The 7,500-nt window shown below is 34.9% G+C and overlaps 1 long non-coding RNA gene across 1 annotated transcript in view; it reads right to left on the reverse strand.

The window, feature by feature from the left end:
- The window catches only part of LOC106870793 (uncharacterized), a 32,943-nt gene that overhangs the window by 1,371 nt on the left and 24,072 nt on the right, over window positions 1–7,500 (reverse strand). The window contains exons 2-3 of the long non-coding RNA XR_001409574.3: window positions 2,528–2,614; window positions 1–1,111 (exon numbers count right to left, since the gene is read on the reverse strand). The exon at window positions 1–1,111 is cut by the window's left edge and continues 1,371 nt beyond it. This is a non-coding gene — a long non-coding RNA (uncharacterized LOC106870793). The remainder of the gene's footprint in view (window positions 1,112–2,527; window positions 2,615–7,500) is intronic.

The following is a 7,500-nucleotide window of genomic DNA, read 5'->3' on the forward strand; positions in this document are numbered from 1 at the left end:
AGTAAATGGATAGGTAAGTATTCACATGCACACACACACACACTTACATATAAGCATGCTTGTATTTTTGCATAAATACGTACACACAGACACATATATAGATTTTTTTCTATACTGATATACATATAGATAAATGTAAGTGTATGCATACATTTATCAGTATATATAGAATGATTAAAAATAGCTAACTAAAAGAATATCCTGAATTTGATTCTGGAAATCGATTAAGATGAACAGAAAGAAGTTCAATAAAACACAGGTAACAGTAAGCAGACTAATAGGTGAATAGATACACACACACACACACACACACACACACACACACACACACACACACACACACACACACACACACATACACACACACACCTGTATATTCATAATGAAAGAAAGGTCTTTCATCGCATCCATTATTCTGCTGCCTTACCATTACCTTGATAATGATTTCAAATTTTGGCACAAGGCCAGCAATTTCGGGGGAGAGGGTAAGTCGATTGCATCAACCCCAGAGCTCAACTGGTACTTATTTTATCGATCCCGAAACGACGAAAAGCAGAGTCGAACGGTGAACTCAGAGCGTGAAGACGGACCAGAGGCTGCTAAGCATTTTCTCCGGCGTGCCAACGATTCTGCCATCTCACCACCTTTAACATTACCTTATTAATAGTTTCTGATTCAGGCACAAGGCCAGTCCTGGAATCGAGTCCACGGCCTTATGATCGTAAGTCCAGCAGTCTTACCACTAGGCCATATACCGTCGAACTTTTTACTAAGAAATAAAGAGAAAGCCTCGTAGTTGTTCACAGTATATTTAATAATTGCAATAACAGTTGCTGTAGTAGCATTAATAATAGTAGTAGTAGAGGCAGTAGTAGGATTAGTAATTGTAGTAGTAGTAGTAGTAGTAGTAGTAGTAGTAGTAGTAGTAGTAGTAATAGTAGTAGTAGTAGTAGTAGTAGTAGTAGTAGTAGTAGTAGTAATAGTAGTAGTAGTAGTAGACATTGGAATTAAAGTAGTAGTAGTGGTAGTAGCAAAAGCAGTAATAGTTGTTGTAGTAGCATCAGAAGGAGTTATAGTAACATCAGCAGCAGTATTCGTAGTAGTGGTAGTCCTAGAATAAAAAAAATGGAAAAAGCTAAGTAGATTTAAAAAGAAAGACGAAGGGCAGAAAAGAAAAAAAAAACGTCAACAAAGACAAATAAACAAACAAGTAAACAAATATAAATAAATAAACAGACAAAACAAATAAACAACCCCCTCCCCTCAGCAACTCAAAGAAATTCAAAGAATGAGATGTCTTTGTTATTGTTTTTTTTCAAGAATATAATGAAGAGAGTTGAGTAATTGACATCAGATGAAATCTATGACCAGTTGTAAAATGGACCAAATAAAATTAGTCAAAGTATAAAACAATAAAAAATAATTAAAAAAAACACTGAAGAGTGTGTGTGTGTGGGGGTGCGGCTAGGGGTTGAGGTTAAGGTGGGTTACGTTTGGGTGAGATCCCTTTGTGGAAGTTTCTCAATAATTAAAGAACAACAACAATGCATGATATAATTTATTTGAAGAGTGAATGAGAGAAAAAGTCATTATCTAAAATACACTTGATGAAGCGACTACTTGAGCTCTGAGTGTTTATTGCTTTTGGTTTTGTCTTCTTCTTTCTTATCGATCTCTGAAGAAAGAAAAAAATAAAGAACAAATCTCTCTACTAGTAAGATTGGAACTCAGATTTTAGAGGCAAACGGTACCGAAAAAATCGCAGAAATGGATTGAGAGACGGTAGTGAGCTGGCAGAGTTGTTTGTACGTCGGGTAAAGTGCTTAGCAGTATTTCGTTCATCGATACGTTCGTCGATATATATATATATATATATATATATATATATATATATATATATCATGAGTATATATACCTCTTAAAGGGATGTTAGCATCCAAGTTCCACGGTTTAATCCAGTGTATCTGTGAAATGCTAAAAAGATGTTAGCTTCTCATCGATGCAAATGGATATATTATCATTTACATATAAGAAAAGAAAATGGAGAAATTAACAGATAGACACCAATTTATTAACAGAACTCCAATTTCGGATAAAAACAATTTCCTATAACCTACAATTGTTTCTATATTCAATAAATTCAAATTATAAATAATTAAATTAAAGATGCTTTTGGGAATATAGTAAACTGAGCATTTCATCAGGGCTAGAAATTGGCACAAAACATTAACCTGCGCCTGCGCGCATATCAAAATCAATGTTGATATGCTGAGTTTGCTAGTGATCCCTCAATCCATTGGGATATGATTCCTTTCTGTGTCACTTTCTGACCCTGATGGAATGTTCAATTTGCCATATTCAAAATGCATCTTTAATTCAATTATTTGTAATTTGAATTAATTGAAAATAGAGACAATTGTAGATTATAAGAAATTGATGTCTGTTTGTCGATTTCTCCATTTTCTTTTCTTACACTCACACATATGGATATGTATATATGCCTATGTACGAATAAACATATACATACAACGGAGGCCTCTGCGAAGTTTTCTTCTAACAAATTGAACTCAATGAAACTTGTTCAGGAAGTCATCCGGAGGAATCGAATCTGGAACTGGAAGGTGTCGGAGAGAGATAAAGAGAGAGAGAGAGAGAAATAAATAAATAAATAAAGAAAGAAAAACAGAAAGAGAGAGAGAGAGAGAGAGAGAGAGAAAGAAAGAGAGAGAGAGAGAGAGAGAGAGAGAGAGAGAGAGAGAGAGAGAGAGTGGGAGAGGAAAGAGAATGCATGTGGAAGGTAAATGGTTTTGAAAGAAAGTCGGAGACAAGATTTGAAAATAATATAAAATAATGGAGAGAAAAAAAGGGAAAAAAGTAAGAAGGAAAGAAAAAAACAACTTTATGAATACATAACATATAAAGAAGGACAAAGAAGACGAATAAGAAGGGATAGTGGAGATAGAAGAAGATGATGATGATGATGATGAAGAAGAAAGAAGAAAATGATTGCGTATAAGAAGAGGGAGATGGAAATGAAGAAAAGATAGCAGTAGTGAGAGAAGAAGAAGAAGAAGAAGAAGAAGAAGAAGAAGAAGAAAGAAGAAGGTGATGAGGTTGATGATGATGATGATGATGAAGAAAGAAGAAAATGATTGCGTATAAGAAGAAGAGGGAGAAGGAAATGAAGAAAAGATCGTAGTGGTGAGAGAAGAAGAAGAAGAAGAAGAAGAAGAAGAAGAAGAAGAAGAAGAAGAAGAAGAAGAAGAAGAAGAAGATAACGACGACGCCGAATGGCATAAACAACGGGAACAATAGCTCCTCTGACATGGCCGTCCATGGAAAGAGTTCAATGAAACGCTACTTCACATCTAAAGTGGATGAATAAGAAAGAAGAGAAAAATCAATAGTATCGGATGGCAGGAGTGCTAAGCAAGAACCGAGAAACTTCGCCCGCGTGACGTCAGCAGAAATCAAGAATCATTTACAAACAAATTGACTTCGTATTATGGGAACAGACATATGTCCGATGGCTTTTGTGTTCTGTTGTTTTTAAAACTATGTATCTAAAAATGATGTCTATGTGTGTGTGTAGATATATCTATGCTTTTGTCTATGTGTACGAGTGTTCTGGAGAGAGAGAGAGAGAGAGAGAGAGAGAGAGAGAGAGAGAGAGAGAGAGAGAGAGAGAGAAGGAGAGAGAGAGAGAGAACGGTTGATGCTTGTTAATATCTAATAAAGGCGGTGCAGTTGGCGGAGTTGTTAAAACGCTGGGCAGAATCTCTTGCGGTTTTTGCTCCTGCTCTCTGCGCTCCGAGTTCGAATTTTACTGAGACCAACTTTGCCTTCAATTGTTTCTGGGTCGATAAATAAAGAACTAGGGAATAATAATTTCACACAAAAAATGTTAAGCTTGACTCTAACCGAACTTGCGACCTTTATTCATCAAATTCTTCATTCCTGCTCTGTAACTACCTCCATATCAAAGAAGAAAAAATACCTCTTATTCTCATTCTTTCTTTTATTCATTTTGTCATTCTCTTCCAGCTACAATCTCACCCACTCACTCACTCATCCTCTTTCTCACTCTCCTCTTCCTCTGAAGTTAATTCCACCTCTCAGTTTAATACTCTTCATTCTTAAATATCTTATGTCACTAAACTTTCCTATGTCACTAAACATATCTTATGTCTCATTCACGTTGCCTCTTACTTTACCTCTTTGTTTTTCTCTTTTACTATTTCTTCCTCTCCCTCTCTCTCTCTCTCTCTCTCTCTCTCTCTCTCTCTCTCTCTCTCTCTCACTTTCTCACTCATTCCTTTTACTTCCTTTTCTTTCCATCCCTCAAACACCACGCAAATCCCACGATAATTCTTGACATGACAGCAGATAAATACGTCAAACAGATTGACGTAAGCCATTAAGAGTCCCTCATATTAAAAAGCAACATGTGACAGTTAAATATTAAATATAAACATATTACATCTTTTAACGTATTTTATCTGTTGAAGTTAAAACACTTTAAAATGCCCCGACTTACTCTATGAAGTATATTAAACTATCTGCTCACATGACACTCGGTAGCGTTACGTCATATGTAAGTTTATGAAACATCTAAAAAGATTTTGCAGTCGGCTGACAATGCATCTTCAAAGCAGATCACTAACGTACATGTCTTTTAAAATAACAAAAAGTTTATAAGCAAACAAAGAAATTTGACTTTCTAAAAATACGAGCTTGATCAGCTTTAAATTAACCCCAAAACATCGTTGCTGTCGTAAAAAAGGACGGACATATTTAAACAATTAGAAATGGATATGCACCAGTAACTGTGTGTATACACAAGGACAAACTAATTATGACTTGAAACTATGATTAGTCAGGATTGACCTGGTGTTTAAGTAACCATGAAAATACCGCATATATCCTTTCTGCAATAGGTACAAGATTTGAAATTTTCGGGGAGGGGACTAGTCAGCTGCATAGACCTCAGTGTTTAACTGGTACTTAATTTATCGAGCCGGAAAGGATGAAAGGCAATTTGAACTCAGAACATAGCGACGAACGATATACTGCTAAGCATTTCGTCCAGCGTGGTAATGATTCTGCCAGCTCGCCGCCTTAATACAGAATGTATAATATACGAAAATCATTAGAAATTAACACAAGGGTCTGCAATAGAATAAACTCACAGCAAAAATGAATCTGGAGCAAATACGTTCGAAGCTCAGTTGAGGAGCGACAAGTTGAAATAAGAAGTGAAATAACAGAACATAAAGAAGAAACCCCAGCTGAGGTACGATTTGTGTGATTTCAATCAATTGGTAAATACAGGTATAATAGCAATGATTGGTCCTTATTTTATTGATCTTGAAAGAATGAAAGGCAAAGCCGACCTCGATGGAATTTGAACTCAGAGCCTGAAGACAGATGAAATGCTGCTAACGATTCTGGTTGCTCCTTGCTTTCGTTAGAATATAAATAATTAAAACAGACGCCATACTTTTGAAACAAGAAACAAATATGGTAGCATTTTTGTCTTTCGGCTAAATATCGGAATTTCTGTCTAAATTTTGAGAGCTCTTTATTTATGTTAAAAATAGCTGTTTCGAATATATATAATGTATTTTGTCTCACTTAAAGCTAGGGGCTATGTCGATTCTGCCATCCCCATATGTGGGTCACACTTATTTGTATTCAACCATCTTGAGAGACAAAAAAAAAAAAAAAAAAGAAAAAAAGCAAATATAACTTGGTCGAGATTTGAACATAGAACGTAGAAAGATGAAAACATATGCTTTCAGCTAAATGATTATCTCGAAATGTAAACGAAGTATTGTTGAGTTCTTTTCGCACTAAATATAGTATGTAAACAAGAATAGGCCAGAAGATTACAATAAACATATATCCACATCTATATTTCTGTACAAATACGCACGCGCGTATTAATGTATACGAAGTTGAACAGTAGTACAATTATAAACACACCGACCGTATATATTTATATAGAGCCACGTGCATTAAATGACAACTAGTTGCTATACGTTCATATATATATATATATATATATATATATATATATATATATATATATATATATGTGTGTGTGTGTGTGCGTGCGTGTGTGTGTGTGTGTGTGCGTGCGTGTGTGTGCGCATGTGTGTGTGTGTATGTGTGTGTGTGTGTGTGTGTGTGTGTGAAGGTGCATGACTCAGTGGTTAAAGCGTCGAGCTTACGTTTGTGAGGTTGTGAGTTCGATTCCTGGACCGGGCTGCGTGTTGTGTTCTTGAGCAAGACACTTCATTTTATGTTGTTCCAGTCCACTCAGCTGTAGAAATGAGTTGCGACATCACTGGTGCCAAGCTGTATCGGCCCCTTTGCCTTTCCCTTGGATAACATCGGTGGTGTGGAGAGGAGAGGCTGGTATGCATGGGCGACTGCTGGTCTTCCATAAAACAACCTTGTCCGGTAACTTTCTAGGTGCAATCTCATGCTCATTCATGACCGAAAGGGGCCAGTCGATTAGAGTACGCAACTGGTACTTCATTTAATGACACCGATAGGATGAAAGGCAAAGATGACACCGGCGGAATTTGAACTCTCTTTCAAATATTGTTAAAATTCGGTCGGACTTCACTTTAAAACTAAGAAAATGAAAAACAACTTAAGGCAACTTAGTTTTGACGAAACATGCCAAGAAAATTTCTCTTGAAGCTATTATGGGGAAGCATTCCTCTTACTGGAGAGGATTTATCATATTGTGTACATATATATCTATATACATACATGCATCTACATACATATATATATGTATGCATGCACATGTATATACACGCACTCATACACTTATATTCATATATATATATACGTGTGTATATCTGTATATATACAAATGTATGTCTGCCTATTTTTATATATGTATATATCTATATATGTATATGCATATGTATATGTATATATATATGTATTGTATGTATATCTATATGTATGTGTGTGTATATATGTATATTTATATGTATATCTGTATATGTATGTGTACATATGTATACGTATATTTATGTATAGATATGTATATATGTAAATATATATGCATGTATATGTGTAAATATATATGTATGTATATATGTATATATATATGTATGTATATATATGTATATATAAATACACGTTCGTGTATATATATATAAATACACGTACGTGTATATATATATATATATATATATATATTATAGATACATTCATATATATTATGTGCGTGCTTATCTAATATACGTTTATCTTTGTATTTATCAGTCTTTCTATCTATTTTTCCACTCTTTCACCCCCCTCTCCCTCCTTATCTATCTATCTATCTATCTATCTATCTATCTATCTATCTATCTATCTATCTATCTTTCTATCTATCTATTTGTCCGCTTGTCTGTTCGTCTGTCTGTTTGTATGAAAGTGCGCATGTATGTAGATGTATGTGTATGTGTCTATTTCCATTTGTATTTGATAATT

This window comes from Octopus bimaculoides, chromosome 15 (assembly GCF_046866305.1).
Source record: "Octopus bimaculoides isolate indiv1 chromosome 15, ASM4686630v1, whole genome shotgun sequence".
NCBI classification, from domain to species: Eukaryota; Metazoa; Mollusca; class Cephalopoda; order Octopoda; family Octopodidae; genus Octopus; species Octopus bimaculoides.